A 23,898-nucleotide genomic window follows, 5' to 3' on the forward strand; every position below is an offset into this window, starting at 1 on the left:
TATTTTAAAACTATGGTTGAAAAACCGTTTCTACAAAAATTCATTAAAGTTTAATTTTGATTTAAAATACTCAAAAGATGGATTAATTTTTAAAATACCAATTCACCCCCCCTCTTGGTTAGCCGTGGGACATTAACTTAGGATTAACAACCTAATTCATAGTGAATGAGTTTCAACTTAATATACTTCTGAATATCTCCTTAAGAATATATTTTCAAGTTCATTAAAAGTTTCCATAGAATAGTTTGGCAGATCTACATACCACTCAAAAGCTTTTTCTAGAAAGACTAGTAATAAATAGGTTAAAGAGTAGAGAATCTAACCCTCTGGTATTACAATAACTTGCTTGGAACTAGGGTTGATGCTACATTAGGATTTTAGTTATGATGAAAATTTTAAAGGATGATGGCACAAAGGCCTTCAGATAAGGAGCTAAATAATATTCCTCAAGGTAGGGTATACCCTTTGGAATAGATGCAGTCCTTTGTGAATGAACTAAGGCCTCCTTTACCTTGTCCTCGGTGATCTGCTTGATATCTTTCTAGGCTGGTACTTGAGGGACTGAGGAGGCTGTTGAAATTGTTAGATGTGCAGGGGGAACAGACAAAGTTGGTTGTTAGATAGGATGGACTATTGAAGCTGACTCAAGAATCCTAGAGTTGGATTATGACATTCTGGCTTAGTTAATGACTAGTTGGATGACAGGTAATTATAGTTTAACAAAGGGTTGTTGTGATTTTTCTAAGTGATCTTGCATTTCCCTAACCTGTAGCAACATGTTCGTAAATTGTGCCTCAAAGTTTTTAATACATGTCTCTTTATCTCTAGCTTTCTTTGATTGATCTGAATCCAAATCAATAGCTGTTGAACCTTCCTCCTTGCCAGAACGACATTTACCCAGTTCAATTTCTTTTGCTGATCCTCTAATCTCATCCATAAAAATACTAGTAATAACCACTTCCTCTTTGATCAACCAAATCATCAAACTCTTGATCAAATGCTTCAACTTCCTTCTTACTTAAAAAATTCTTAATCTCTTATACTACATAATCAATCAACTGATCCCCAATCTCTTTGGGGTTGATTGATAAGTAGCCTTTATAGTCCATCATATCATAGAACTCCTTATCTTTTAGCTTAGAAATGATGGCTTGTAACTTAAGAACATCAAATCTTAGAGGTTATGCTATCATTTGTTCAATCATTCTTGGTCTTCATCTTGGATGGTCCCCTCCCCTTTGACTTTCCCGAAGTTGGTAGTCCGAATGGTGGCATCCTTAATCGGATGAGGGACATCTACCCTAGGAGGTGATGTTGAGGCTTGGGGAGTGATAGCTCCTACATCTGGCAAGGTAAAATCCTTAGATCCCTAGGTAGGGAGCTTAGAGATAAAAGGTGGAATGTGAAAGAAAATAACTGGGACATAAACTAAAGTATTAATTGAATCAACAACAGAAAAATCAATTGTACTAAAAACTAGATCATTAATTGGTACATCCTTTGAATCAATTGGGGTATGGACAATACTGATTGGAATCTGTGGTAGCTTGACTAAAGACTGAGGTGGCTTAGCTGAGGGTAACAAAACATCAACTATTCTGATCTTCTTAGGGACATATTTTCTATCTAAGGATTTGGGCCTCTTTCCCTTAGCTTTAGTTATCCCTTTAATTTTAGAATCCTTCTTGGTTTTCACCACCACTGAGGCCAACTTTATAGATTTTGGGGAGGTGATTGACTGCCTTCCAGTAGAATGATGGCCCTTTTCTAGTCCAGTAAGTACAATACCCTCCATTTTATAGGATAGAGGATGTGGTACCAAGTTGTAACCACTACCAACACAATGTAGCAAGCTATTTCATAACTCATTCTTCTTCCTCACCGGTAGTGGAGCTAATTTTTTTTTGCTTTAGATATTTCTTCATTAAGGATTTCCTTTTCAAACTTATGTGAGAACAACCCCTTCAGATGTCTCTCATACTACACCATTGTTTCACCTGCCTGGGGAGCGTAGGTATGGATTATGTTCCTCAAAATAATGTTTATATGTAATCATTTTTTCCATTGGAGTTTTCTTGGTTGAGTAGTTTACCGGGCATAGTGGGCAGGTAGCTATCTTAGTCACCCTGTCCTCCCCTGTAGCAGCCACTAAGGGATGGATATGACTCTCATTAAGGAGTGGAGAGGAGGCATGGATAGAAAGATCCTCATCAGCAACTTTCTCTACTTGACCTTGGGTCTTAACCTCACAATTTTTCTTTCTTCCACAATCTTCTTCCTAACTCCCCTCAAATAATTATTCCTATAATTCTTACTTGTGAATGGGTGAATGTCATCCCATAAACTGATCCCTCCTCAAAAATAGAGTTTACATTGGCATGCTCAATAGGAACTTCTGACTTTTCCTCCTCTACATCAGGATTGAGGGATTCAACCCTTGACCCCAGAAATAATTTCAACATAGGAGTATCTAACATTGCAGCATTCAAGTCAACTAACTTGTCCCCACTCATCGACAGTTCAATAGTTTAAAATCCTAAGCCAAACTAAATTGTTTTTCCAAAGTCAATCTCTTCGCAAGTCAAACCCTTCTCAAAGGAGAAAATCAGCTTGTCGGACATTAAATTGAAGTTAAGTTTCTCAAATTTGAAAAAAAATTGGAATTATATATTTTTCAAATTAAAACTTTAAAATCATATTGAAACATATATTTTATCTTATATATGCGAGATGTAAAACTTACAACCTAACATATGATGTTATAATACAAAGAATGGATATGTTTCAAAAGAGATTGAAATCTTTGTTGCATATACTCGACTACAGTAGAGTTTTGCAGGGTAGCATATGATAGTGTCAATTTCAGACAGAGTTCTAAAAAGACCTTTTGATTTTAAAAAATTGATTAATTTTCTCTAGATTTGATACACAACATGTTGAGTTTTTGCTCAACATGAAGGCTTACAAAATTAGTAAGAAAATTTGGTGGTGTTATTTACTTGACTCTTACATACTATTAACTTATTTAGAGGTGGAATGTCAAAGAAAGAAGTTTAAAAGCTTGGAGATCTTAAAAAAAAGATTGACGTGACTCCTTACAACTTTATAAACCATCATATTGAGTTGGATCCAATAATGCAAGTTCATAAAATTGAAATGGAGATTTTAAGGGTTTAACTCGACACTACTCCACTACCAATTAATTTGGGAGGCAGAAGGTTAAAGCCCAATTTTTGGATAGAGGTTTCACCTCTATTTTTCAAATGAATTTTTAATGTTGGCTATGCTCTCCCAAGGAAGAAATGGGTAGTGATGCCAATGGAATGAAAGGTATTTTAGACTAGGGATGAAACAAAATGTTGCCATTTTTTGAGATGTAGATAGAGATTAGTTCCCATCGGGCTTGCCATTTTATGTTTGGGTTCAAAAGGGTTTTTGAAAAGTTTAATGTTCTTTAGGGAATTAAAAATTAACTTTGAATTTTAATTCTAAAATCAAACATCGCATATAAAAATATATACCACCTCAAGCGGTAGAAATAATATTTCAAAGGTGTGTTCAGATTTAGAATTACAAATCCTACCTTGAATATCATAGCCAAATCTTAGGAAGAACTACATATGGCTAAAAAGGTCCAAAATGAGGTTCAACTGAATATATGTCTACAATAAGCTAGATGAATTATCAATAATCTCATATTCAAAGTTTTATTAAAAAAATGATCTATATCCCCAAGTGAAGAAAATATCATTCATTACCAATTGTTTGAACATGACGATAATGATCATCGTTGATTTTAATTTTTTTAAGTGAGACTAATTGAGTTTTGGAAATTGATTTTTGAAAATTTTGATGTTGCCTAAATCTCCTATGAGTGAAATCCTTCATAGTTAATTAAATAATAGTGTGGTTGAATGCCTTATGAATACTATTGATTAAAAAAATGATGGAAATTCTATTAGGAGATTTTCTAGGAGTAATATCAAAGGAGGTGAATTTGGAGTTTCCATAGGGATTAGTTGAAGTTTATAACACTTATTTTCAGAATCATTAGAGGAGGGGTATGAGAAACTTTGAGATTCTGAAATAATTCAGAAGCGAACCAACCTAATCTAAGTGTTGGGATTTAAATTTTAGATTGTGAAATTCTTTAATTTGAGTTTATTATTTTATTAGAAAATTAGGATTATATTGCCAGACGTTGGGGTTTTATGATTCAAAATCTATCCTAGATCCTAAATCTAAATCAAGCACTAGACCATAGAAGCTCAAACCAAGCTAATGTAGTGCAAAATTAGGACTTACACCACTGGATTAGGGGGCCAACTAACCACCTAAAGAATTTAAAATTCATGTGTCTGATCATATTTATGAAAGAGTGGTAGGGATTTTTTTGTTAAAGTCTTAGAGAATCGAGATTATTGTCTTGAGAATATCCTAATTGGTCCCTTAACTTATATAGAGTGAAACTGCTTGAAGAAATGTAATTAAAATTTTAGACTCATTTAATTAGTTTCTAATATAGTATATACTGTTCGACTCAATTAAATGCATAAAATATAAATGAAGCAATTTCTAAAAAGGCTTGAAAAATATTTTTTTAAGAGATTACACAACATTCCCTTGACATATTTGCAACCTCAAAGGCCTCATGGTCTACTTAACCAGCAAGTGGGGTGGTGCCTGAAAAGGAAGAGAATGTCAATAATATGTTTTATATAAAATCTTGGTGGTCCCTGGCATACTTCTTAGATCATTAGAGTCTGTATGTTAGCCTAAAAAAATTATTTAAATTTAAGTAGAAATAAGTTTTCAGCATACCTACATGAGCCTCCGCATATCCAGGCTAAAACAAAAATGATATGTAAATCGCTAAAAAACTAAAAAAAGAAGGCAGCCAAAATAAAAATCAAATCAAATCAAACACATCAATAAATAAATTAAATTAAATAATTTTTGATAGGCAAATTAACTATTTATTATAACATAGAATTTACATATATTAAAAGTGGCTGGGCACCACAAACCACAAACTAAGATTCTAATCCTACGATTAATACAGGTTAACTTTGAGTGAGATACTCTTTATCTTCAACTCGTTGTCCTCCTCTTCTTCGGACTCCTTGGATTCATCATATCTAGATACTCAAATGAAAAAGAAAACCCTTTCCTTGAAGTGGAGGTTTTTTTTTCACTTTGGGTAGTGAAATGATCCAAATTTGGGCTTCCAAATGGAAAAGGTCCATCACCTAAGGGATATCCTTTCCTCTTTAGAATCCAAATTTGGATCTATATATCCTAACTAAAATGTCTAACTTTAACAACTCTTATCTCTAAGTAAATTACATCAATATTTAAATGCCAAATCTAGACTCTCTTATAAGGTTATCCTAAAGATTTAAAATCAAATATATCCCAATCAGTTTATATATATATATATATATATATAGAAATTTATGTTTGAGATTAAATATTATTGAATTAAAGCTTAAATTAGATATATTTTAATAGTTAAATGCTTACTACCTTTCTTGCTCTCTGAGGCCGTGAAGTTTATTTCATCTTCCCTAAGCTAATCTAATAACCTCGTAGGCCTGGGTTACCTACTAAGAACTAGGGTAGATTAAATTGATTTAATTTTTAATAGGGATTAAAGGTTGACAAATTTTAATCTTGTTGATTGATTACTATTTTCAATATTTAAATTAATTTTTTAAGAATTTTAGGTTAATTATTGAATTTTGGAATTATTTGAGTTATTTAATTACATTAATTAAAGGGTTGAAAGTTGACTTTTAAAATTAAATTGATTTTTAAACTTTTAGCTTTTTATTAGACATTAGACCTTAAAATGAGTTAGTAGACTCTAAGTTTGCTCTGTTTGGCATTTTCTATATTAAGTTATGATTTTTTTATGTTTTGACCTAGTTTTGAACTGCAATTGATCAGAGATTTATCATTTTAACATTGACTTAATTTTATAGATTTTATATTTTTAGAAAATAGTATATTTTAATTAGAGTTGAATGACGTTGAGTTTGATTAAAATAGTTTTTTTTTTTAATTTTGGGTGATTTTTCAAAGTTAAGGTATTTTTTGATTTTCTAAAATTGCCTAATTTAGGGAATTTTTATATTTTGATCCAAATCACCTTAAAACCTCTTGGAATAACTACCAAATGTCATGATTGACCTAAGAGGATGTTTCCAAAAATTTAGGGAATTTTTAGAATTTTTAAAAAATTTTAATTAATTAATTTAATTAATTGTCAATTTCCTTTAAAAATTAGATTAAAGCTAAATTATTAGTCTAATCATGGGGGAATCATTTTATTTAGAATTAAAGATTCCATTTGGATAAATTAGAGACCTTATATGAATTTTTATGATTATATTTGAATTAATTATGAATTAAATGAAGAAAGGGTGAATTCTAAGATAGGATTTTAGCACTCCTAGTTTGTGGACAAAATGGGCACCAATTCTTGTGAAACTCATGGCATGAGATCAATTTATCTCAAGGCCCAAGCCCACTACATTTGGGCTTATGATGTATCCCCTAAGGTGGTTAACCAAACCACCAAAAGTAACCACTAGGTTACTTGAGAAACTTCCTAAGTCACTACCTAGGGCAAGGGAGGGGCTGCAATCAGTGGCTCTAAGATCCCTATACTAAGCATGATTACACCAAAGCTCAAATTCTAAATCCTATTGTAGAGGAAATTAGAGTAATTTGAAATCAAGGGCCATATCATGACCCTAGATCTTAAATTATGTAAATTGTGCCCTTAAATAATTCAAATAGGGTGGATAAAATTTTGACATGCCAATGAAATGCCTTGATTCCATCCCCCAAAGTCTCAAGCCATGAGGAGTTCAATCCTATGAGAAATGTAAAACATATCTTTATGAAAATTACTGAAATTTACTAAGTTGAATGAAAAACTGTAGCCTAAGACCATAAGGCTTTGATAGGTTTCCTCAAGTCCTTTCTAATGAGCCTAAGATTACCTAAATCATCCAAGTGTGTGAGTATATATTAATTTTCAAAGTTTCCCATGATTTCTGGAAATTTTCAACCTGATATTACATAGTTAGCTGTGTTTTTTCATGCATGTGCTCTGTTTGGGCAGCTAATCATTGGCATTGAATGTTTAATCATGGGGTTAATCTAAGCCAATAGATTGTCAATCAGACGGATGCGATTAAGTGGATACAAAACTATGGAATCAAATAAAGACCATTGATCCAGATTAATAGTCATGATTATGTATTCAACCTCCCGCTATTTCCTGTAGTTGTTAAGCTTCTCTAGTGTTATCTGAGCGATCCTATCAGTGAATTCATGCCAAACTTCTTGGGAAAGATCAAGACACCACAAACCATCAATCCAATGGTAAAATTTTGGCAAGTAGATAGTTTTCTTCACACTTGAACAACACTAACTAGCAAGGAGCTTGGTATGGAATTCTGTAGAAAGCTGCAATGTATAGGTTTTTGTATCACAAAGCTTTGAGGGGAGTTGGAAAATACTTCTCCTTTAAAAATCTCTACCGGAGGATCTCTGGAAGTATGAGGTCAAGTGGGATGCTGATAGATTTCATTGGAGCTTGCTCAAACCTCTGGTCAGAGAGGGATGGGAAGCTGGGGAATGAGAGGAAAATTCTCGGAGAGCTCTGGAAAGGCTTTCAAAAGCTTGGATGTGAATGGGGACGTCTTGGTTAAAACACCATGTTTAAATATTACCTGCAAGATAGGATGGTCAGGATTGATCATGGAAGCTATTAGATGGTTGCCAACAGGGAGGGAATAACCTGTGCTAACCTTATAAGTTGAAAAGGTGCAAATTCAAACTTTGAAGAAGGTTTTAGCCATGGCTCATGAAGGGGGGAAAACCATAGCTCATTTATATTTTCTCTAGTTTGCAACATACCCTGACTAGGTCATGTTTAGGTAAAAAGTTCATTGGGGGTCAAGTTAGCTTGAGAGTTAGCTCAATTGGGAAAGAGGTACCTCAATCCGAGGGGTAGGCTTGGGTTCACCCAAATTGGTACAGTTTCAATTAACATGTGTGTAGCTTGGGTTGGTTCAAGTCATGGGATTGATGAGGAAGATGTGTTGGGTCAAGGGGCACACAATATAAGTGTCAATTATATCTAGTTCAACCTAGGGGAGAAGTAGGCTTGAGTGAAAGTGGTTTTTACCACTTTGGGCTATCGTAAAGGTTGACCCAGATCTTCCCAGGATAGGTGAGTTGGACCTAGGGCCACCTAATGGACGTGTTGATTTGGTTTGGTGAGGCCTAAGTTGGGAAATAGATTAAACCATTGTGATTTTGACCACTTTGGGTTAGCCTAATTTGTAACAAAAGTTGATCCAAGGAATCGGTCAAATAGAGAAGGTATATTCGATCAAGGGAGACCCAATGTCACTATTGGGCTGATCTAATTAGGCTAGGCTTAGAATTTGGCTCAAGGGAGACCTCTCTTTGGAAACTTGGGTCAAGCCAAAATGATAACCCAAGTGGGACAAAGTCTTGCGTCCTCTCAAGGGGTCTTCTAAAAACCTAATGGGCCACCCCATTGGTTTGGGTAGGTTTGGCAAGGCATTGGCCTAAAGATTTGAATGGGTTGAAGGTATATGTGTATTTGGTCAAACCTAGTTGAATTAGTCAACCAAGTTAACCGAATGTCTAGGGTTTGGTCCATTGTGTTCAAGATGATCACATAAACTTAATAGAGTGGTCTCAAGTAAATGGGAGTTCATTTGGTCAGAAATGGATGATTAAACCCTTAAAGGCCACTTCGGTCAACTAGTCAACCATGTAAAACCAAAAGTGGGTTTGAGTCAAATATGTTCCTAATGATATTTAGGATCCATTGGTATAGGTTTTGACGTTTGATATGGGTAGGCCATGTTGAGTTTTGGGGTAAAGACCAAAAATCCTTTTAAAGGGTATTTTAGTAATTTTGACCCCTATTTAACACTAGGTCAAGCTGGGTCAACCAAAATGTGAATTACTAATCAACAAGTCATGATAAATTCCATTAATTTGAATATAAGGTTTGTAAAGATTCCCAAGGACAAATTCCATTGAATGGAAAGTCCGGTTGCATAGGCTATAAATATTTGAAGGTTTTGTAGCCTTTGGAAATTAATTATGTTTTTGGGGCTACGTCCTTAGAATGAGCTCAAACTTGGTGGGTTGGTTTTAGATACATATCTAAAAAACATGTAATTTATAGATCCAAAATCTGAGTTTATTTGACTAGGTTTCAAGGTGACAGAAAATCACCAATAAAAGGTTTTAGGACCTTGGTCGAAGACCTTGGGATTTTGTTATAATACTTTGATTTGGATTGGATATTGGAATTGAATGGTTGAGTTTAAATTATCTAAATTAATGATGATGAAATGAATGATTGAGATTGATTGTATATGATTTGAATGCTGGTTGAAAGTTGGTGGAAGGATGGACCAGAGATTAATTGAAGGGTGGAATTGTATTTGATTAAACTTGGATTTAGTTTTGACTAATGGACCTATATGATTGAGAAGTGGACACTTCCTAATCATTAGCCCACCATAAAGAAACCTAGGTAGGTCCTTCTGACAACATACAAAATTGGGGTTAACAAATGGACCTCCAACATGTTCTATAGAATAAAGTTCTAGTTCAGATATTAGCATTAACCAAATGGAATGGTGGAATTTGGGACTTTAATCTTAAGGAAAGGAAGAGCCAAACCTTAAAGAATCAAAGTTGAGTTGGTTCTAGAATATGCCCACCATAGAGGATCAAGGCTAGATGATCATATGATAGGGTCAAAATATGTCCATAATAGAGGATCAGAACTTAAGGGAAGGTAGCACCAAACCTTAAGGAAAAAAGAGCATGAAATGATTGATTAATGATTTCATCTTTTTGTAAATCGCTTTAACGATGAAAAAAAATCCTTAATCAAATGATATGGTTAGAATATGCCCACCATAGAGGATCAAGGCTAGATGATCATATGATAGGGTCAAAATATGCCCATAATAGAGGATCAGAACTTAAGGGAAGGTAGCACCAAACCTTAAGGAAAAAAGAGCATGAAATTATTGATTAATGATTTCATCTTTTTGAAAATCGCTTTAACGATGAAAAAAAATTTGACCAAAATTAATCTACGACATAAAAACATTTTATTAATCAAAATTTTTTGTTACATCAAAGATAATACTTCTTAAGGAAACACCCATCGATAGGTAACATTTACTGGTTTCCTTTACAATCCACTATCTAATATATGCCCCATTTGTAGAATGTTTCCATGATGAAAGGTCCTTCCCATATTAGTTTAAACTTCCCACTGATCTTTCAGTGAGCTAAGATAGGACTCCAAAGAACTCAGACCAAGTCTTTTACTTGGAAGGTTATATACCACACTAACGTATCATGAGATTGAACCATTCGGGCCTTATACAACCCTATGCTCTGTTGAGTTTGGAGATAATGCTCTTCATGGCCTTCTAATTCTTCTAGCTAGAGTTGTGCATAATGCTCATTCATGATTTGGTTCTAGATTACAACCCTGAATGAGGGAATCCGCACCTTCAGTGAAGGAAAGTGGGAATCTCAAGAGTAAAACTATGGACTACTAGTTGGAGTAGTAGGTAAAGGCTAGCTTGTGTGGCTTTGAGTGGCATGCAAAGAAGAAGAGATCCCCATAATATATACAATCATACTGGATGAGATACTATTTACCTTCTTTTACTTACCAAAGATATTCTTTATCGACATTTTGGGGGTTGGGTTGGCGGTTGATGGGGCATATCACCAAAAGCCATTGCAAATAATATTGAAAAAAAAATAGTATAATTCAATTGAAAAAATTATATGAACAACTAAGCTATTAAAAAACAAAACTAAGCTATTAAAATAAAGTAGATCAACTAAAAATAAAACAGAGTAACTACTACTATGCTATTACAAAATCATACACTTTTTAAAAAATTATAAGTACTCCTATGTTATGAAAATAAATTAGAGTAATGAAAAAAAGTTTAGTAACTACTACTATACTATTAAAATAATCATGCACTTTCTATAAATTATAACTATTGTTTCACTCTTATAAACTAAATTAACTTGTACATACCTTAAATATATTACCTTCTATTTATTAATCATTTATTGATTCACTTCCATGTGATAATAATTCAACTTCACCACTAACATATTCTTTATGATTTTTCTCAATGTTTAAATCTCATTTCTCTAACTATAACTCAATCTCACTTATTTCAATTTAGTCATTGACATCATCTATAAATTCTTTTAAGTTTAATATAAGATCTTCTTGATTTATAGGAGGTATTGATGTAATTTTATTAATGACTCCTTTAGGTTTGGTCTTGATGACTACGAGCCAACCATGTTTGCCTCATATTTTACCCAGATAGTTAATAATGTAGGATTGGCTAGCCTGGCTGACAATGATAAATGAGTCAAATTTTACATATCTCTTACCCCACTTTCCTTCTCTTATATCGTATAGTGGATGTACTCTTATACCTCTAATCTGCGCTGGAACAAAATAATCACAATTAAAAAAATACATGTAGTTTATATCCCTTGGATATTCCAACTATAATACTTTCTATAAGACCCTATAATACTTAGAATCATGAGTTGTATGGGTGTTCCCTCTTACATAAACTCAAAATTTTTTTATCTTCCTACCTTCACACCAATATTTGGTTTGAAATTATATCCATTGACAAAAAAATTGACCATCATTTTACTAATATATTTTTTTCCCCAAGCTAGATCCCATAGTGCTTTATACTATAAATCATCTCCACCTTGACTTTGGACCTATTTGATTGATCATACATATATATGTTATTAGTGAGAACTCAAAAGTGAGAAAGAGTAGTCAAAGCTCATGCTATATTTTTGAACTAGTTTGGAAATTCTATCTTAATTGTCTTACAAACTTCTTATTCTATTTATGTACTAAAACCATTAATTAAAATCCTATAAATTATATCTTGTTATGATTTATGAGTTATAAATATATGAAAAGTTAACTCGTACTAACTCAATATATGGCTTAACTTCATCATAGTGAGGCAAGGTGTATAACATGGCAGCTCTCTTCTCTTTGTCAGTCAAATAACACATGATGCTTGTGTCTACGGGCTCACCACATTTATTGAATATAGATTTGGTTGAAGAATTACATTAATCTTGATGAATCTATAAGACCCACATTTTGAGGTACCGTACTCCTTGTTGATTATGACACTAGGTCAAAGTAATACGAACAAAATTATGTAATCTACTATATCAAATATATTACACAAATTGATCCTTCATGATTTGATTTGTTCATAATAGTCTTCTTAAATTTATTTAAATAACTCTCAAAAGGATACATCCACCTATACTGAACAGGCCCATCAATTATAGCCTCATATGGTAAATGCCCTGATAGATGCAATGCTCCATAGAGTTAACAAATGTTAGAGGAAATATCTTCTCAAGTTTACACAAAATAATAGGAATGTTTTTCTCTTTATTAGTCAAGTGTTCTACATTTAATTTTGAGGCACATAAATCTATAAAGACGATACTTAGTTTGATCAAGGAATTTAAAATTGTATCTTGAATAAAACTAAGGGTAATGGTTGGAAGACATTGCATGAAGATTTGACAGTTATAACTTTTCAATCAAAATAAACTCCCCAATCTCATATTAATACATCTACTAAGTTTTGAAGATTATCCATTAAGTACTTTAGAGTCTGCACCCATACTGATTGTCTTTACTCTAAAGTTAAGTTGAATGATGCTTTGATTTTAGAAATTTTCAATTTCCACCATCCTTCAGCTCTTGAAATTTGCTCTTAAAAATCTCTTTTAAATCTAACCTTTCTTTTAAATTTTCTTTAGATTTATCCTTGATGTACATTACTATGTTGAATACATTGTAAAAAATATTATTATCTATATGTGTAACATCTAAGTTATGTTTGATTAAGTTTTTTCTCAAATATGGTAAGGACCAAAAAATGTTTTTTTTTTCATCCAATTATGATTGACTCCATACCTTGGAAATATGTAATTAGGTAGTGTTGGAGATTCAACTATTATGGGTATGTACCTTACTCTTTAAAATATTTCCTCACTCGTCAATGTCAGAGAAGGATGCAGCATCACTATTTTATTTTTAGTAAAGGAATTCTCATTTCACTAGATAGGAAGACTAATAGGTAAGAATATACCGTGATAGTTAAACCAAATTTTTTTACCTCCATGTTTCAAATCAAATGACTTATTAAAATCCATGCGATATGAACAAGATAGCATCCAAGAGTTGCTCCAACTTGAAAGAATTCTATATAAAAGAAAGTCACCAATTATCTAAAGTAATGCTTCCCTTATTATAAAGTTTCATTTGGTGAATATATCATATGTACTTATTCCTTCTTTAAATTATAAATTTAAATCATTGATTAAAGATTGCAAGAATACATTGATCTTTGCTTTGGGACTATGTTACCTTGGAATGACTAGAGTCAGAAACATGTATGGTGTTGTCATACAAAACTTCAGAAGAAGATTATAATGGGTGAGTATCATAGGCCATTATTAGTAAGGTGAAGATAATTGGCTAAATGGAGTAAAACCATATGTGCATAAACCTAATATAGCTTTTCTTGATTTTAATGCAAAGGTAAGACGTTAATGTTGAAAGTGTTTCCAAGCCTCAGCTTTTGACGGATGGTCAAGGCACCAACTTAAGAGATTTTTTGTTTTACCATCTCATTTGTGAAGCATAACTCATAGATGCATATAAACATTGTAATAAAAGAGTTATAGCTAAGTAAAAATATCCTACTGGATACATCCATTGGCTTTCTTTTCATCCTAGACTTTTGTTAAATCTTACTGAATTACAACGACGTCATGTAATCTATGATGTATCATCTTTATAGTATAACTTTAATCAATTAAAATGACAATCTATTTTTTTATATGTAAAACCAAGTTTATAAACCAACTTCTTAGTATTATATAAATTTATAAGAACTATGTTATCTACCATATTAGTCTCCTTAAGAAGCACAACAAATTTAATGAAATAGTCATGGGGGATATTGAATTCTATCATGATTCTTATCATTTTATAGCAACAGATAACTCTGAGTGAGTAGCGGACCCCTTCAAAATTGGTTGTTCAGCAGTATGTTTAAAGTAAGAGATGCTCCATAAGGGGGGCGGGGGGAATCGATGCTTTTAATAAAATCCTAAGCAGGAGTACTAGTTTTTTGAATTCTTCAAAAAACTTATAAATAAGCAATTTTAAATTTAGTATGCATAAGCTAATAAATTAAATATGCCTTGAAAATAGTGATGATGTAAATCTAATTATCATGACAGAACATAGATCTCATAAATGTATTAAGAAGATATAGCTAAGATGAAGTGCAAAAAGTAAAATTAGAATGAAAATATTATATTTTATAGTGGTTTGGTCAAACCTTGGCTTACATCAACTCCCTGGAGTCCTCCACTCAGAGTATTGCACTAATACAAAGTGACTCTTTTTTTTCTCTCTCATCAAGCTAGAGATGCCCTTATAAACCTCTTTTTTACCAACCCGATGTAGTAGAGAACCAAAACTTTTTTTACAAGTGGAGAACCTTGACTCCACTTTCTCACTTCTAGATAAGGCAGAGAACCTTGAGGACTGACTAAGAAGCCTCTCTCCCTAGAGCCTCCCATAAGACTCACCGAGGCTATAGGAGGAGCAAGCATGTAGTTAGCTCGGAGAAACTATATGATTCCCCTCACACTGCTTCTCTCTTGCGCTCAAGCTCACCTTGTCTTTCCTCTAACAAGCCATAATTTTCTTTAAAAGATCCCTCTCAGAGTTCCTCTTTCAGCCAAGTTCCTCTCTTCACTTCTTTTAGAAACATTAAAGGATTGCTTTTATAATAGGCTTTAATAAACCCTAAAAATTCAATTTAGCCATCACAGTTAGTAAAGTATGATATAAGTTCATATAGTATAATCAGTTCAAAACTAGTATCATCCAGTATGAAGGAAAACAAATAATTAAAAAAATCTTTCAACACATCACACATTACAATCTAGAGATTGTTCAATACAATCTTGAGATCGTCTAGTATGATCTATTATATTTCCTCTGTTTAATATGGGATGAATCCTAGGATAACCAAAAGCTGTCTCGATTGATCATCCCGTACTATATACTTTGTATTGTATGATTAGTTATTTTCAAGCAATTCATCCAATATGATATTAATATCATACCATATGATTAGAACAAAAATTGTGATTCCATCCTGTATGATCTATGGGATGATTGGATTCCATCTCTATTCTTTGTATAGTATGGAAAGGATCATACAATATAAATTAAAAATTATTAATTAACCATGAATTTGATTGCCTTATTATGGGAGTTAATTTTTACAAGATTTCAAATGATCATATAGTATGAATAGTTTAAGAGTCAAAATTTAAAATCTTACTTAAATTAATCTGGAGGCAAGGGTTTTTAGATTGAAAAAAAATCATACATTGCAATTGAAATTGTACCATATGACTAGTTCACATAAACTAATCTTTTAATTAGTCGTTAAGCATATTTCTCAATCAACGGATTATACAGTATGAATTAAAATCATATAGTATGATTTGTTTTAAAAATATTTATTTTAAAAAATAAACTCCCTCTATGTGTGCCTGGTCACTCTCTTTGTATACACTGTTTTGTTACGAGACTCAAGATATGAAAAATGAAGAAAATATAAATTACAGACTCTTTAACATCCTTTTTAACCCAGTCTTAAGCCTTCAGCAGTCTTGAGTGGTGTGTATATTACTTAAATATTAGTTCTCATAGATAAAAATAACATCTAAAATACTCAAGGAAGAAAGTAATAATTTAGTCAATATTATTTGTCATCATCAAAATCACAGATTAGAGATCCTTAATTGCAACACATGTAATAAATCATAGAAGTTTTTTTTCCTCCTTATTAGTTGACTCTTCTATATATTATTCAAATTATGTCCCAACAGCATCATAAACTAAGTCCTATACTATTCATATATTTTCTTCCTCAGCAATATTAAAACGTGCAGAAGAGTTACATCAAGAATCAAAATATGGCTCTTACTCACCATGAGAAGTCCAATACCAATATTATGGTAAATCCTCTGTAATATTGTTTAATAATTACCTCATCTGGTGTGAGGTAGACTTGATTTTTATGTTTAGATCATGAACAATAAAACTTTCTATTCGAGAGAAAGCAAGGAAGTTGATAGGCTGTGTGGATGAAAAAATTCACCCTATTAATGAACACATTTATTAATGTCCTTTTGTCATTGTATCAAACAATTATAAATTAAACTTTATTGATTCTTGATATTATTAATATAAAGAATTTATCTTACACATACATAATATGATGTTATTAGAAGGGTACATTTTTTACCCAAGTTATAAGTGTTTTGGTCACATATGGTTTACTCTTTAATAAGCCAAATTTGTGGCTTTAAAAACTATTATTTATGTTATATGAAGATAACATAAAATCTACATTAGAAGGGCATACTAAAATATTATGCAATGGCATGTCCTATAGAACCTTCAATATTATCATTTTTTATTAAAGCTAATAAATGAAATGTGATGAATGACATGTTCTATAGAGACTCCTAGGAACCTAGCTTTTGGTTGGCCAAAAGATATATGTAGAATCAAATAGAATATAGAGTAAGAGGTGAAAGTAGGAGATGCACCAAGAGGGGGGATTAGTATTTTTTAATTAAAAATTAAAGCCTAAATGGGAGTCCCTTTTTTTTTTCAGAAGAAGACTTAACTAATTAGAAGCGAAAGCTAGTGATTTAATGATGATTACAACTCTGGTAATGACATTTTAAATCACACAATAAGAAACTAAAATCAATTTCTCACCAAGCAGTTATAGAATGTTAAATTCACAAAAAATAAAACACGGTAAATAGAAAAACACACTAGAAGTTTTATAGTGGTTCAGTCACTTGACCTAAATCCACTCCACAGAGTCCTCCATTTCATGATTTGCACTACTCAAAATTAATTCTCCTTTTGCTCCTACAAAAAGGCGGAGACGCCTTTACACAAACTCCCTTTCACCTTCTCGGGTGTGGTGGAGTGCCGGATGCTATGTTACCCTCTGAGTGATGGAAGGAAACATTTTATTTTTCTCCCTCTAGGAGAAGGTAGAGGACTTTTAAGGACGTTGACCTTGATCGAAGGCTCTCCCCCTAAAGAGCTCCCGCATGACTTACTCGGGCCACAAGAGGAGCAAGCGTGCAGCAGGATTGGAACAATCGTGTGATCCCGTCACACTCCTCTCTCAAACAAAAACTCACCTTCTCATTCCTCTCATAAGCCCTAAATCTTTTCAAGAAACTCTCTCTCAAGAGTTCCCTTCCTTTGTCACATTCCTCTCTATCTTTCAAAAAATAAAAGCATTGAATATATATCAGGCTTTAAGAAACCCTAAAAAATTCAATTTAACCATTTATGTTCGTACAATATGATCTTAGGTCGTATAGTACGATTAGTTAAAAATAGATTTAATCCTAGTATGAAGGAATATGAACATGCAATAATTGTCCAATACATCATATAGTATGATATAAATATCATCCAGTACGATATACTATATTTCTTCTGTTCATACAGGACGAATGCTAGGATGACCACTATCGTATAATATGATTAGTCGACATAATATAACCATTGAGCCATAGTGTATCATACAGTAAAATTTAAAATCGTATAGTACGATCCATATGAAAAATATTTTTCAAAAAAAAAAAAAAAAAGCACTCCCATTCTGTGTGTGCATGGTTACTCAGTTTGCATAAACTTTTAATGGCTAGAATCAAGAAAAAAAAATAAAGAAATGTAAAGCTACAGACTCCATCACATCCTATTCTACACAGTCTCGAGTCTTCCGTTGTCTTGAGCAGTGTGTGGTCTCCCTGAAATGTTAGTACTCATAGACAATAGTAACATTCAAAATATTTAATGAAGAAAATGATAATTCAAATAACATTATTTATCATCATCAAAATCTCAGACTAGGGGTTATAGAATGCAACAAGAGGAATGATGGCTAGCGAAAGGATTAGGATTTTATTTTAGCAAGTCTATGAACATAATTTTCTTAGACATTTAACCATCCAATAGATAGGATATAATTTTCTTATCTTAGAATTAATAAAACTTCTTCCTTGAATGTTGTTTTAATAGATGAAATGTGATGAATGAAAAACTCTTTTGTAAATTAAGTATGGTTTTTAAAACTTTTTCTTTGATGATAATAAATATCTTAAATGAGTTTTTATATCTACATGAAAAAATTATTTTGTATGTCTATAAATTTCAATATTTCATTTAATCCTTATTTAATTCATGTCATAATTCATCACTCTAATATAAATATCACAAAATTATTTACCAAATGATGATTTATTATATGAGTAAATAAATTAATGCAATGATGTTGTATAAGTATCATGTATTATATTACATGGGTAATAGAATAATAGTAATATTATATCCATAACAACCATTTATTCACAAAATTGAAAATTGGTTTTTATCTTATTTTATGTATCCATTCCAACTTTCTACTGAACTCATCCTTTGAACATGATAGTAAACCTCATAAATTATTTCCCCCATTCCAATACTATGTCTCTTCTCCGTAATGTTAGCTAATTGGCACAGTTCCAAATTATGCCAAACTTTATAAATTCAACAACTTTTATTGAGATAGCACTGAATCATAGATGAGACTATGGACAGGCACACTAGTATGAGGTGTCGAACGATGGCAGACGGCTATAACACTAGAAGGGCAGTGAACAAGCACAAATGGCAGCGTCGAGCCATACGTAATGAAACAACGAAAGGAAGGGAGAAACAAACGAAGGAAAGGGAAAAAATATGATTAGACAATCATGAAAAGCTTGAAATAAGGCTTCCTACAAAAGAATTTATGATGATTTTTTCACCGGAAACCTTTCCCATGATTATTTTGCCAGAAAAAATATGTCAGGTTTAAGTAACCGAATGGAAATACTGCCAGCTGTTCTATTGAAAACTTTCTGGCAGAAAAAATGTTGGTAAATGTAGTCCATTAGAACTTTCTACCGGCGTAGCCAATGGATTGGCCACCAAAAAAAATTATCTATTGTATATCCACCGGAAAAATTGCCGGATTGTTTCCACCACAAAAATTACTAGTTTATTTGCCGATATTTCCGGAGAAATTGTGTCAAGAAGAATAGTTTTTCCTGTAGTGATAATTTGATATTTTCCTCTTTACATTTGATATTATAAATTATGAATTTTATGAAACCCATTCTTATTCTTGGATAACTATATAATATTATATTAATATATTGAGATGATATATTATTATTGTCCTTGTTGCATCTAACTATAAGGATGGATGAATCTTCAAAACTCATTTCTCTTTAAAAAACATTTTTTGGAATTTTGTATTCATCTTTCGAGATGATACATAATTCTTAGAAATGTGTTTGATTTTAGAAATAAAATTTTCTAAAACTTTATTTTGATATTGAATCCATTGTAGAATATAGTGTTAGTCTCTCAAGACAATACTTTATTCTTAATACATTATTTAAATAGAAAATAGGTGAACACCAAATCTGCATGGAATTTATTCTCCCACACCATCTAACATTATTAATTATGTGCTAAGTTCTTTTCTATTAACCATTTTTCAATGGTGGATAATGAGGAGCTCAAGGTCAACCTATGCCAATGCATATTTCCATTTATTTTGCATGCTTTTTTTAGATTTATTGGGAGCCATTTCCTTAACTCTTTAAATTCCATCAATAACAAGGACTTAAAATTTTTCACTTCTTATGTATAGTGATGAGTTTTTTGTCTTTTAAAAAGCCAGGAATCTAATATCACTTTTCTTTACCTATTCTAAACATTTTTAAGAAAGCCAATAGCTATATTACAGATAAGAATAAATTGGTTATTTGTTCCTCTAAATTAGTGATTAGTTCATTATAAGACCATTTAAGTTTCATTTTATGCTTTTAATGGAACCCACATGCTGGGGATGATCTTGGTATTCCCTTTATCCCATTACAAATTAAGAATAATAACTGCTTTAAATTCATGGAAAAGCTTTATTCTTATCTTAGAAGGTGGAAGAAGAACATATTATCTTTTGTTGTTCTATTTCAATTCGTTAGATAAACAATTAAGAACTATACTTCTATTGATTTTGATTTATCACTATTTTTAAATTGGTTCAAAGAAAACAAATAACCTTATTATAATGGGGATGATAGTAAACTCCATACCATCTCTAACAAAGTTACTGCTTTGTCTAAGACTACCCTTACTTGACACCCTACATAATTTATGCAAATCTTAGCTTATTTGGAGATTATATAATTATGATTATTTTCTTTATTAATGATGATAGAGTATCTCTATGGCGTAAAAGTAATTATAAAAATTCCATCATTTGGAAAGCTTTACAACTTTTGCAAGAGTGCCTTCTACATTGTCCTAATAATTATTTTACACAATAAATTCTTAACATTTGTATTTAACAGACTACTTGTTATGGTTTCTATTAGATTGTCAAGAAAAACTTTTCCAATAGCAACTTTATATGTTGCTTCACTCCCAAATTTATTTTGATTTATTAGAAAAATATTGTTTTATTTAAAGACTATGCTATTAACTAAGATTTCTTGATGATAGCAAAAAATATCTTAATAGCAAGATTAAAACTAATATAATTATTTTCGCACTATAGGAAAAGAAGGCATGCTGAAAAATTTTCCTTCAAAATAATTCTGCTAGTGATTAAGTGTCCTCGCAGATTTTTAATCGAAAGTTTTACTTAATTTTTGACAAAAAAATCAGTAGGAAATTCCTCCTTATTTCATCATATACCGTCTCCATATCCCATTGTATGAAAATTTCTCTCCTAAACACCTGTATTGACTTCCCCATCTCTTAACACAGTTCAAGTTTGTTTCTTGACAATACTCCAAATTTTCAAAATTTTAAAGGTGAATCTTCAAATCATTTATCATTTTCAAATTTTTATTTTTTTTTAATTTTGGCCACTTAGACTTAGTGAAAAATGATTTTTAGGTATATTAGCTTTTTGATATTTTTAAGTTAAGAGGGCCATATAATTTGATCAATGGTTAAGAAAATTATATATCATAGAGGTTATAGAATCTATGCTACTATTATGGTAATCATGTTTTTATCATAAAATATAATTATCGAATGTATTACGGAAATGTTCCATATTACCAAAAGAAATCATTGAAAGATTTTATTATATATTTTTGGTATTATAGATTTAAGTACCATGTCTATTATATTGAATAATATTAATATAAGTAAATATATAACTTTTAAATTTAGTCTAAAAGATTAATTATTACTTATAAGTGATTGGGTTTGAAATCTATTATCATTAAGTAAATTTTTTACTTTGAACTTATTTTAAACTCATTTGATTTTAAAAAGTTTAGTTTAACTTCAAATATCTCAATTTATGATTTTTTTTTCTTAGATAAAGTTATACTTGCATATCTGAAGTTTGAAGTTAAGAATATATAATCAATTGTTATTAGAAAAAAAACCATGAATAGATTAAATTATCAAAGGAGTTCAATATTTTATTCATGTGCCATGTCAACTACCATCTTTTTTATTTTTTGGGGGGGTTTAGTTTCCTTGCTAAGAGCATAAAAATCAATAATACCTTACATCAGAGGATGTTACACTTTACCTATATCAAAGAGGATTCATAATGGGCTATTAATTTTGGACTTCACATGAAGAATACAAGCAATATTATGGCTCTCAATGAGTCCCTCCAAAACTTCCAGAATAGTAGAGGATGGAAATACATTGATGTACAAAGAAATATTTTTTTATATTTAAGGTCTGCAATTTAGAGAATATACAAAGGAGTAACATAACATCAATTCCTAAAACTTTTATGAATTACTCTGTGGAACTCAACAACTCATTCGGGATGGGTGCTTTACTCATTCTAAGTTATGACTTGTCATAGGACGCTTATTATTAAGAAAGAATATTTTGTTTCTTGAGTGTGCTTGAATTAGTTCATAGGGTTACTTAAGGAAACCAATCATAAGAGCAATGTAACTCCAATAGATTTGTACAAGACTAAAAAGTTAGTATACAAATTAGGATGAAGTGCTACAAAATTGATTGTTAAATCAACGACTATTTGTTGTATTACAAGAATTACTTGAAAGAAATAACATGTTTCCATTACAACATTTCTCAAGTACAACCAAAATCTAGGAAATAGAAAAAGAAAAAGGATGTTCCATTTTCCAATTTTTTTTTAATTTCCCATCCTTCCAAGACTTCAATGACTTTATATACCAATGAGCTCCACTTGGCACTTGATATGAAATCAAGAGAAGATATCTCAACTAGATATTCTTACTCATTTATCAAATGCAGAAGCATGGTATAAAAATGATAAAATACATTCTTTATTTAATAATAAATCATGTAAAATAAGTCAGAGATTATGCGTGAAGAGTTTTTGTATTAACAGTCTGGTAGCTTCAAAGTACTCCTACTGGCCAATTCTAGTAATACCCTATAATTATTATCCAAGATCCCAAGAATGTGATTCTGATAATAATAAATATTATTGATTGCATTCTCATTTCTCCTAATATTTAAAATTTTACATATGTTTTGGTGTGTACTAAAACTCCAGGTGTGTCAAACACCATACAAGAATACTATGGGCTTAAGTTTTGGTAGAAGAGGAATATAATTGACAAGAGTATTTAATTTTTATTTATTTATTTTTAATTTCTTACGTCAAAGTCCTATTAATGGTGTATGCTTTATTGTCAACTATTCACAAACAGATAAGGGAGAATGAAAATAAATTTTAAAATTTTGAACTAATTGTACTATACGATTTGTTATTATTAAAATGATTTAAAATAACTAATTATATAATTAATATTTTAAATTCATCATATTTTATGATATAGATTGTACTATATGATCAATTTAAAATAGAAACTCTTGCTGCCAATCAAAATTAAGTATTATGATTTTCATATTTTAAATTATCCATCTTGTGTGATGCCATTCGTACAGTAGGTTATTTGAAAACTTAATTTATTTAATTCTTATAATTAGTCAATAAAATTAAGGTTTAATTAATTTTATGGATTGTCTTGTATGATAGGCAGGATGAAAGTCAGTCATTGCGGTGATAATTTTAGATGAAACCTTAATTTTTATACTAATCATACAATCTGATGCCAATCATAATAAACTATAGGAAAAGATGATTTTCAATCATCCCAAAAATCTTCCTGTATAATCAAGAGGTAATTGAACTAATTGTACTATACATTCTCCAAATCGTACTGTATGATCAATATATAAATATTGATCAGCACATCCTAGGATTGTTCGACTATACTTGACATTATCTTGTTTTTGAACTAATTATAATATACGATCAGTTTTAGCTGAATTGAAAATTTAGTGTTTTTGAAGTCCTTGTATTTAAAGCTTTCCTTATTAATTTTCAAGAGAGGGACTTTTGGCTGTTGAAAGAATTTTCTGAGAGATCTTGAAAAGTGGGGTATGAGAAGGTGAGTTGTGTGAGAGAGAGAAGTAGTGTGAGGGTTTTCAAACAGTCTCTCCAAGAAACCTGCACCTTAATTCCTACATAGGGCTTTAAAGATCTCTTAGACTGATATTGAACGAAATTCTTC

Source organism: Dendrobium catenatum, unplaced genomic scaffold (genome assembly GCF_001605985.2).
Source record: "Dendrobium catenatum unplaced genomic scaffold, ASM160598v2 fragScaff_scaffold_989, whole genome shotgun sequence".
Taxonomy (NCBI): domain Eukaryota; kingdom Viridiplantae; phylum Streptophyta; class Magnoliopsida; order Asparagales; family Orchidaceae; genus Dendrobium; species Dendrobium catenatum.